This window comes from Lycium barbarum, chromosome 11 (assembly GCF_019175385.1).
Source record: "Lycium barbarum isolate Lr01 chromosome 11, ASM1917538v2, whole genome shotgun sequence".
In the NCBI taxonomy this organism is placed as follows: Eukaryota; Viridiplantae; Streptophyta; class Magnoliopsida; order Solanales; family Solanaceae; genus Lycium; species Lycium barbarum.
Window position 1 is genome coordinate 83,368,603 of NC_083347.1, and position 10,067 is coordinate 83,378,669.

General features: G+C 37.5%; 1 long non-coding RNA gene across 1 annotated transcript; it reads right to left on the reverse strand.

Moving 5' to 3' along the window:
* Positions 1 to 412: 412 nt before the first annotated feature.
* LOC132618599 (uncharacterized) lies at positions 413 to 4,105 on the reverse strand. Its single transcript, XR_009574206.1, has 3 exons — positions 3,791 to 4,105; positions 3,537 to 3,621; positions 413 to 2,039 (listed from the first exon to the last, which is right to left on the reverse strand). It is a non-coding gene; the product is annotated as an uncharacterized LOC132618599 (long non-coding RNA).
* Positions 4,106 to 10,067: the final 5,962 nt, after the last annotated feature.

The window sequence follows — 10,067 nt, forward strand, 5'->3', positions numbered from 1 at the left end:
ACACAGATTTGCAGAGCATACCACGTATGGAAAGTGGGAGTAAATGTTGTAGAATAAAATGACAATCATGACTTTTTAATCCTGAAATTTTGTGATCTTTAAGGTTCACACACTGGGAAATATTTGATGAAAATCCATCTGGGACCTTTAGATTCTTTAAGAAATTGAAAAACCTTTGCTTCTCTTCAGGAGATAATGTATAACATGCTGGTGGTAACTCATATTTATCCCCATTTTTTATTGGATGCAAATCTTTTCATATGTTCATTGCTTATAAATCCAACCAACTATTCAAGGTGTCTTTGGTTTTTCCTTTGACATTTAAGATTGTCCCCAATACATTATCACAAATATTTTTCTCAATGTGCATCACATCTAGATTATGTCGCAACAACAAATTTTTCCAATAAGGAAGATCAAAGAATATACTCTTCTTATTCCAATTATCACCCCTACTTTCATGTGATATCTTATTCTTCTTCTTTGGATCCTTTGTTAGTGGTAACCCATCTAAATCAGCAACTTGATCAAGTATATCACCACTGGACAACATTTTTGGTGGTAGTATCATCTCCTTAGTGCCATCAAATGACGCTTTATCATTCCTCCATTTGTGATCAAGAGGAAGAAAGCGTCTGTGGCCCATGTAACACTGTTTTTTACAATTTTTTAGCCTTGTGGAAACAGTTCCTTTATTGCAACATGGGCAATCCAATTTTCCTTTTGTACTTTATCCAGACAAATTTGCATATGCTGGAAAGTCGTTGATGGTCCATAACAAAGACGCATGTAATGTAAAATTCTTTTTAGTTAACGCATCAAAGGTCTCCACTCCAGTTTCCCATAATTCATTCAATTCCTCTATCAAAGGTTGAAGATAGACATCAATTGCAGACTCTCAGGACCAGGTATAAACATTGACAAAATAAAATTCTCTTGCTTCATGCAAAGCCAAGGTGGTAAATTATAAGGAATAAGTACCACGGGCCAAATGCTGTATGGAGTTCTGGACATTCCAAATGGTTGAAATCCATCACTAGCAAGCCCAAGTCTTACATTACGAGGCTTAGCAGCAAAAGATGGGTGAAGCTCATCAAAGTTTTTCCATACCATTGAATCAGCTGGGTGTCTCATAATCCCATCATCAACTCTTTTATCATGATGCCATGATATAAGAGGAGATGTCTTTGAACCCATAATTAATCTTTGAAGTCTGGTCTTTAGAGGAAAATAACGTAAAATCTTGTATGGTATCTTTTTTCCACTTTTAAATATGGTTTCCCCACTATGTTTATCCTCCTTCCATCTGGATGCCCCACAAACTTTGCAAATTCAAGACAATTATCATCCTTCCAATATAACATGCAATCATTCTTACACGCATCAATCTTCTTATAAGAAAGACCAAGATCTCGAATAACCTTCTTTGCCTCGTAATATGAATTTGGCAAGTTTGTTCCATCAAGCAATAAATCTTCTTTCAAAAACTTTAATAACATCGTAAATGACTCATTACTCCAATGACCAATACTTTTAATGTGAAGCAATTTAACCAAAGTAGAAAGTTTAGAAACTTTTGCACTTTCATATAAAAGTAGCTCAAAATCCTCCAGTAGCTTATAAAATCATTTTGCTTCAGGATTTGTTTCCTCCTCGACAAAATCATCACCACTATTGTTCATATTATCTCCATTATAATACAAATCTCTCAAAATCCCATGTATTTCATCCTCACCATCACCCTCTTCGATGTCATTGTCATATATAAATTCAAAATCTGGTTGTGCTTCACCTGACCTCTCCCCATGGTGATACCAAAGAGTATAACCCGGTATTATCCCATGTACTATCAAATGTGACCTGACCACAACACGTGTTCTAGAAGTCGCATTACCACATTTGATGCAGGGACAACGTATCAATTGTGGTTCTCCCAATCTTGTAAAAGCATAATCTAAAAAACTTTCCACCCCATCTACGTAAGCACCAGCAAGTCGATCATTAATAAGTTCCATCCATTGCTTATTTGGTGCCATAATCTTGGTTCATGTAAAATAGATATAAAAATAAATTAGTACAACAACCAAGGAGTAAGAGTTAAACATTTATTCTAGAGTTATGGATTAATGAGAAATAGATACATATAGTTATACTCGCCTCCGGAAACGTGCAACATCACAAAATACATAAATTTCATTGTACTGAAAAACGATGAACTTTTTTATAGGTATAAAATGATAATTTTTTCCAGTAGAAAATTTAAAATGATAATTTTTTCCAGTAGACAATACCTAAATTCTTATTTCATTTCTGGATTTGCAATCAGTGTGATATGAGTGTATGTCAGAGAGAGACATCATTAAGGAGCTATCCAATTTCTAAGACACTTTCCTATTAGTACCATCTACTGCAGTAATTGCAAAATTTATCACTTTTTTATAATGACTTCCCTTATTTTGATGTAAAATTGTATTCATTTCTAGAATTAAGTAGTCTCCACTTCCTAATACTGTAACACATCTCACTCATCTTCGTAAATTATTTTCCGCAAGCAACTAATTCACCTGAAACATGACTGATGGCATAAATACATGTTATTAATCTATTTTCCAAGTTAACCATGAAAAGTCACTTGTTCTTGTTGGTTAACTTAAGTCTAAAATAGAGTAAAAATTCTTTACATCGTAACATAAATTCTAGTTTAATTACTTTTATCAGCTCCATGAACTCTTGTTTTAATTATAATACACAGGGAGTATCATGTGATTTCTCCAATGGCTTCTGGCACATAACGGATTTAACTGTCGGAGATCTATACGACAACTCCCTTCACTGCTCCCCAGCTGCAGAATTCACAGAACACTTGTTTGACCTTAAGCATCTAAAAAGACTTTCCTTCTCAAATTGCTTCCTCTCAGATCTGAACAAACAAATTACAATTCCCATATCAAATTGGGATAGTCTCGCGAACAGCTTGGAATCATTAGAGTTTCGATCAAATGCTGGTCTTACTGACAATATTTGTTTTGCCAACCTTCTTGGCATGGGATTTGAGCAACAAAGACAGAGCACTGACAATGACATTATCTGGCTATAGAACTCTAAGACGGATGAGAATCTTTATTTTTCAGTGTATTTCTGAAAATTTTCAAAGTTGTGTAGTATTTTTTTAATTGATTAAAATAAGGTAAAACTTCAGTAAATAAAGCAAAGACTCGATTCCTTCATTATTAGTAGAATGACGACCAATAAAAAGAATATCATTCGAAGGCAGAGAGCAAACAAATATAGGGTTCAGCTCATTATAAATCAGAAAAAGGCTTTCAAGACAAATTATTGATATCTAGGAAAAAATCTTCAAGCACAAAATACCAGCAATCCATGTTTGTCCAATTTAACAGTAAAATGTATCACTAAACCAATTAATCAATACAATCGAAAAAATATAATCGAACAGAGAACTCATACGAATAGGAAAGGAATACCTAATTTCATAATCAATAATTACAATATTTAGTAAATTGACAGATATTTACCTTGATGTGAAGGAGAAGGAAATTGTAAATTGTTGAGGTAAGCTTCTTTCTCGAAAGCCAGTTCTTTTCAGTAAGTTGTACCAAACTGGTTGTATAATCAAAATAGAGAGAAATAATTAGGTTTTTATATGGGTTGGGCTGGGAAATGGAGCATAACACCCAAACCACAAATTTTGGTTGTTATCCAAATTGAAATTTCAGTGCAGGAAGAAGGGGATATACTTTCCCCAAAAATTTCAACAAATTTGTTTTACCTTTCAATCCTATCTTCAGAATCAGTTTCACCACAAAATTTGGTGTTTATCCAAAGAATTTGTTGCGGAATTCATGAAATTGAGCCGCTTGCTAAGACTTGATAATTAGCGTATGTGTAGCAGCCGTTGCAAACTCCTTCTGGTGGGGTTTTACTCAATATCTCTTTAGATTCTCATAGCCATCCTGCTTTCTAGCTGATTAAGTTGGTGTGAGTCGAAAATAAGTAATTAATGCATATCTAAGCATTATAAATTAAGAAGCAGTTTTTTTTCTTTTGAGAGGTGATTGTTGCGTATAAAGAGGAGTGGGGTTGAGGAAAAATAGTGGGAAAGCAGATGAGGGGGAGCGTGGGGCTGGGAAAAAAAAGGTAGGAAAAATTAGCGCCTTATTTTATTTGGGGAACGACCGGATATTATGTTTTTTAAGGACTGGATATTTCCCCCTCATTGATATTGAACTAAAATTTATCTTTAATGACTGGAAAAGAATTTAGTCATTATAAATATACTTAGAACGACCGGATTTATCTCCCTTCGTTAAGAAATCGTCGCTAAAAGTTAAGTTTCTTGTGGTGAATGCTCCAGCAGTATTTATGGATTTGATGAACCGAGTGTTCAAGCCATTCCTCGACCTGTTCGTGATTGTATTTATTGATGATATTCTGGTCTATTCACGATCAGAAGAGTAGCATGCAGATCATTTGAGGACGGTACTTAGGGTACTCTAGCACCAGAAGTTGTATGCTAAGTTCTCTAAATGTGAATTCTGGTTGACTTCAGTAGCATTCTTGGGGCATATTATTGGAGTTGATGGCATTCGGGTAGATACACAGAAGATTGAGGCGGTGAAGACATGGCCTAGACCTACGACACCTACTGAGGTACGTAGTTTTCTGGGGCTAGCAGGATATTACAGGAGCTTCGTAGAGAAATTTGCCTCGATTTCAGCGCCTTTGACAAGGCTAACACAGAAGGCAGTTAAGTTCCAGTAGACTGAAGCACGTGAACAAAGTTTCCAATTATTGAAGGATAAGTTTGACTACGGTTCCAGTTCTAACACTTCCTGAGGGACCAGATGGCTATGTTATTTATTGTGATGCCTTAGGCGTTGGGCTAGGTTGTGTATTGATGCAGTATGGCAGAGTTATAGCCTATGCCTCCCGGCAGCTCAGAAAGCACGAAAGGAATTATCCTACTCATGATCTGGAGTTACCAGCAGTAATTAATGCTTTGAAGATATGGAGACATTATTTATATGGCGTACATGTTGATATTTATACGGACCATAAGAGTCTCCAATATATCTTTAAGCAGAAGGAGCTGAATCTGCGGCAAAGAAGGTGGCTAGAGTTGCTAAAAGATTATGATGTTGATATTCTACACCATCCAGGGAAAGCAAATATTGTAGGAGATGCTCTTAGTCGTAAATCTATGGGTAGCTTGGCAGATTTACAACCAGAACGGAAGGAGATAGTCCGTGAGATTTGCCAGTTAGCTAATCTTGGAGTCCGTTTGGCTGATTCTGATGATGGCGGAGTTTCTGTTTGAGGAGTTGCTGAATCCTCTATCATTGAAGAGGTAAAGAGACACCAGTACGAGGACCCTGTTCTTATACATTATAGAGATGCAGCTCTTCAAAAGGAGGAGATTCCATTCGAAGTTGCACCTGACGGAGTGCTACGATACAGAGGCAGATTATGTGTACCTGAGGTTGCAGGGTTACGGCAACAGGTTATGGGAGAGGCACACTATGCTCAACGAAGATGTATCATGACCTCAGATGTTTGTATTGGTGGGATGGCATGAAAAAGGATATAGCGGAGTTTGTTGCTCAGTGCCCAAATTGTCAATAGGTTAAGGTCGAGCATCAGAAGGCCGGTGGATTATTACAGGAGATAGAGATTCCGACTTGGAAATGGGAGGTAATTAATGTGGACTTCATTACAGGGTTACCTCGCACTCCGCGAAGATACGACTCTATTTGGGTTGTCGTGGATAGGCTGACAAAATCAGCCCATTTTCTTCCAGTCAGGACTACTTCTTCAGCTGAGGATTATGCGAGGTTATACCTCAAAGAGATCGTGAGACTTCACGGGGTTCCCGCAGCTATTATCTCCGACAGAGGAGCTCAGTTTACAGCTAACTTCTAGAGATCATTCCAGGAAGGATTGGGAACACAAGTGAGTCTTAGCATAGCATTCCACCCTCAGACTGACGGACATGCCGAGCATACTATTCAAACACTACAAGATATGTTACGTGCCTGTATTATTGATTTCAGAGGTAGCTGGGACAATCATTTGCCACTTATCGAGTTTGCTTATAATAATAACTACCATTTGAGTATTCAGATGGCACCGTATGAGGCCTTGTATGGAAGGAAGTGCAGGTCACCTATTGGCTGGTTTGATGTTGGTGAGACTAAATTAATAGGCCCAGATATGGTTCAGCAGGCTGCTGATAAAGTGAAGCTTATTCAGGAGAGGTTACTAGCAGCCCAGAGTCGACAGAAATCATATGCAGATAATCGACGTCGACACTTAGAATTTCAGGTTGGTGATTGGGTATTCTTGAAAGTGTCACCCATGAAGGGTGTCATGAGATTCGGCAAGAAAAGGAAGCTAAGCCCGAGGTACATTGGGCCTTATCAGATTATCCGTAGGGTAGGCCAGGTTGCCTACGAGTTGGACCTACCGTCTAATTTGGAAGCAGTACATCCAGTCTTTCACGTGTCCCTGCTTCGCAAATGTATAGGCGACCCTTCCAGAGTATTTCCCGTGGATGATGTCAAGGTGACGGAAGAGTTGTCCTATGAGGAGCAACCTATATCCATACTTGATCGGCAAGTCCGGAGATTGCGTACCAAGGATGTGGCTTCCGTCAAAGTATTATGGCGAAACAACAATAGAGAAGAGATGACCTGGGAAGCCGAAGAGGAGATGAAAAATAAGTATCCTTACTTGTTCCCTACGCCTACAGGTAACTTAAAATCCTCACTTGATTATATTGATTAATAACTGAAACTATATGTTATAGCGATAAGGGAGACTTCCCCGAAATTTTTATAAGACTTTACAGGACCAATTTAACATTCGAGGACGAATGTTCTAAAGGGGGGGGGGGGGGGGGGGAGGATGTTATATCCCGTATTTATATACATCGAATTATTCGCAAGCTCACCGACCTGAGTTAAAGACGGGATTATTTTCGGATGCGAAATAGGAACTTTTAATTTTCAATTTTAATTAGTATACAAATTGTTTATAAATTTTATTTAGTATAGAAATATTATTAGAGATTAAAGACTAATTAATTATGATTAGATTAATAAGTGAGGATTAATGATTAATTAAAATTAATTAACTTAAATACTAATAGTGGACCCCACCCCAATTAAAAAAAATAAAATGAAAATGACAATTCAAGAATTCAATTAGTGAGTCACAAGGGGGGGGGGGGGGGGAGCACGTGTCTATCAAGGGGAAACCATATATATATGAAATGGATGTGAACAAATTGCAATTCACTTTCATTTTCATGAAATTCAACTTAGAAAAAAATAATAATACTCTCGTCCAGCCATGGTGATGAAGAAAAATTTGTTTTGTTGAATATTTTGATCAAGTTTCAAGTGAATTACAAGTTCAAGGAGGTGATAGCAACATTAGATATTGAATTGAGGAAGAAGAAATTGCGAAATTGGAGCAATTAAGTGTAGAAATTCCTCCGAGAAAATTTAGGTAAGATTTTCTTATTTTGTGGTGTAATTGTATTAATAGTGTTGTGATGGAAGAATTAAAATTGGATTGGACGAAATTGGAAGTAAGAAAATGCATGAAATCGTTGTTACATGAAATTGTGGGTTGAAAAGGATTAAGAAGGGTTGTTGGATTGTTTGAATTGTTTATGGGCTAAATTGTAAGAATTTGTATGCATATCTCTATTGCTGTCATTATTGGTATTTCTGTGATAACAAGAGGATAATTGGAAATTCGGGTTAGGCGAATATATAGGGGAAATGCTGCCCGATTTCCGTTAAGTCCTTAACTAATGAAAAACCCTAATCAAGAAAGTATAAGTTAAAGAATGAGTCCTATAGGTGATTGGTTACAGATTTATGAGCTAGGAAGTATAGTTTAGTAACGATAGCGTTACTTTTATATTAAATAGGCTAAGGGGGTGACGAAGCGAACGTGATTACGAATAACCTTTAACAGGTATGTAAAGTTATCCTTTCTTTCTTTTTGGCATGATCCTTATCATATGAACGAACACAGTGAGCAAGCGAGTTCCAAAGATTCTATTCTTAGAGAGTGTAGAGATATTTCTATCGTTGGCCTCCTATGTTTTATGTCCATAACTCCCAGAGCTTTTTATATGACCAGAAGGGTTCAGATTATCCTTTTCCAAGTTCTACATGCATTTATATATATTATATTATATATGGATCGGGCCGTACGTTCCTCGGCACTAACATATTATATTATACATGGATCGGGCCGTGCGTTCCTCGGCACTAACATATTATATTATATATGGATCGGGTCGTACGTTCCTCGGCACTAACATATTATATTATATATGGATCGGGCTGTACGTTCCACAACACTATCATTTATATTATAATCTATGCCTATCATACACCGTAGAGTCAGTTTCTGTCATATAGAGTTATGCAGATATTCTCAGATGTTAGCCACAGATGCATTCTATTATTGAGGCCGGTTTTCATGATTCATCTGTACTTGATGTTCTTATGCTTTATATACTTAGTACATATTCCGTACTGACCCCCTTTCTTCGGGGGGCTGCGTTTCATGCCCGCAGGTACAGACGCTTGATTCGGTGATCCCCCAGCTTAGGATTTCCATCCAGCTGTCTTGGAGAGCTCCGTTGTTCCGGAGCCTAGATTTTTGGTACAAACCTTTTGATGTATATATATATATATCTGTTTGTCCAGGGGTACGACAGGGCCCTGTCCCGTCATATTTCACTGTTGATACTCTTAGAGGTCTGTAGGCATCTATGTGGGTTGTATATAGATTATGATTTGCTGTGTCTATATAGTTGTTGTGGATGTTTCTGTTTGTTATAGCAGCCTTGACGGCTTGCATATGTTATCGATACGTAGTGGCAGCCTTGTCGGCTTGCGTAGTATATTGACAAGTAGTGGCAGCCTTGTCGGCTTGCGTATTATAATGATATCTAGTGGCCGCCTCGTCGGCTTGCGTATTTATTACGTTATGATTGATTGGGAACCTTTGGGTCTATGCCGATTCCCATGTTGTCTATAGTGTCAGTCTGATTATGTCTAACAGGTACATATGGGTGCTCAGCTCGGGCACTAGTCATGGCCCACGGGGCTGGGTCGTGACAACAATATCAATAAGCCATCACGAGAAACATTTAGACCTTACATGTCTAAGAATAGAATCATATGGGGTACATATGTTACACCTCTGAAATTTTTCGTGAGCCAACAATGAATAGACCAACGAAGGGCATGAGTGTGCGATGTTTTATTAAGTAGGGAATTACTATTTATGAACTTTGGAATTAAGAAAGTTGTAGAATTTCATTTCAGCCAGTGGTCGTAAAATGGAATACGGCCCGTAAAGTGATTTACGGACCGTAAAGTGCCATCGTCCTTCAACATTTCAAAAATTTCAACTTTCTGTCAAATGGTTAAAAACGACTTGGAATACGGACCGTAAATTGAAATACGGCCCGTAAACTGAGTCGTAAACTGCCATGATCTTCAACCAACCTTTCTGTTTCTGATTTGCTTAAATACGATCGCGAAGGACGGACCATAGACCAGTATACGGCCCGTAAAGTGGGGTTTACGACCACTGTGCATTTCGACCACTGTTCATAAAAATCGGATTTTAGCTATTAAAAAGGAAGGACCCAAGTTCATTTTCTCATTTCCTCTTCACGAAATACCTCCCTAGAAATCTCTAGACCACTCCAAATAATTCAACCACAAGAATACCAAGGAAATCAATGATCATCAACACCAAATCTATGAAACAAAGTGTATGAAACCTAATTGGAAGTCATCTCCTTCAAGAAATTCCAAAAGAGGTGAAGAAGGGTTTTGGTGCTAAAGAAGTGATTCCACTCTAAGCTTGTTCCACCATCATCTAAGGTATGTTTCATGACTTTATCATGTTATTTAAGGTATTGGAAAGCTAAGATGATTGAAATGTAGAAGAACATAGAAAATGGGCCATTACTTAGTGAATAGTGTCACAATTGAATGATAGTTGAATGG